This window comes from Hydra viridissima, unplaced genomic scaffold (genome assembly GCF_058129835.1).
Source record: "Hydra viridissima isolate aposymbiotic clone 2 unplaced genomic scaffold, HvirCarnegie_v1 scaffold_13, whole genome shotgun sequence".
Classification (NCBI taxonomy): domain Eukaryota; kingdom Metazoa; phylum Cnidaria; class Hydrozoa; order Anthoathecata; family Hydridae; genus Hydra; species Hydra viridissima.
In genome coordinates this window covers 9986661-9987765 of record NW_028324312.1, presented here as the reverse complement: position 1 = coordinate 9987765, position 1105 = coordinate 9986661, and positions in this window count along the sequence as shown.

The following is a 1105-nucleotide window of genomic DNA, read 5'->3' as shown; positions in this document are numbered from 1 at the left end:
AAGTATTGAAGATTTTATTGTTCCTGAAAGCTGGTTTTTATTTGATATATAAAAAATGACATTGGATGAGACAGAATCAAACTGGGAAAAATTTTCGGGTAATATTAGATTTATAAATTATGTTACTGGTCTTCTAGTTGTAAATGATAGTGCAGAACGTGCTATTAAACTTGGTCAAAACTTTATTGAAACTTTCAGAAGCGAAGAAAATGACCAATCTAATTTATTGTTGCAGATCATCGACTAAAATTTCAGACAACAGAAAAAAAATCTTGGTTGAAAGCTTCAAAATAACTTTTCTTTAAAAAATAAATTCAAATTTAAAAATGTTTTTTTTTAAAATACATAGGAAAAAATATATATACGCCCCCCCCTACCTCCCAAATATAAACATGTATTTAAATGGGTAGGGCTGAGCATTTCCATCATTTTTTGCGTTAAAACAAAACATAATCTAAAAATAAATATATCAGGGTACAAAAATAACCTTTAAGATTTCTTTAAAATATTTGGAAATGACCCTGCCCCCCCTTATTATTTACAAAAAATAAAATTTTCTAATTTTCGGACTGCTGGGACCGACCACAGAGGTACCCATAAAAAAAAACAAAAATATTACATTTTTTTAATAGACATATCAAAAAGAACCAGAAAAATTATATTAAGAATTATTAAAAATTAATAGTATTTTTTTTATTGACTTTGGTATTTTATGCCCCACCCTAATATATATATATATATATATATATATTGTATTACGACTGGGTTAAAAAGAAAAGTCTACCACTTTAGAAAATCTCTTCTGTTTCATAGAAATGAGACATGGATGAAAAAAAGATGAGGTTTATTTGATGTAACTATGGGTAATTTGAAAGGGCTGAAGTTTGCGAATTAGTAGGAATATTTCTGTTAGATAAGCTATCATCCGTTTTTAATAAATATTTTATAGGTATTTATACAGAGAATTGTTTTGGGCTTTTTTGAAAATCTAAGTGGCCCAGAATCAGAAAGAGTTAACTAAACAATTACAAAAATGTTTAAAGAGTATGGATTAAATATTACCATAAAATCCAACCTTAAAATCGTTTATTACCTGGATAATACT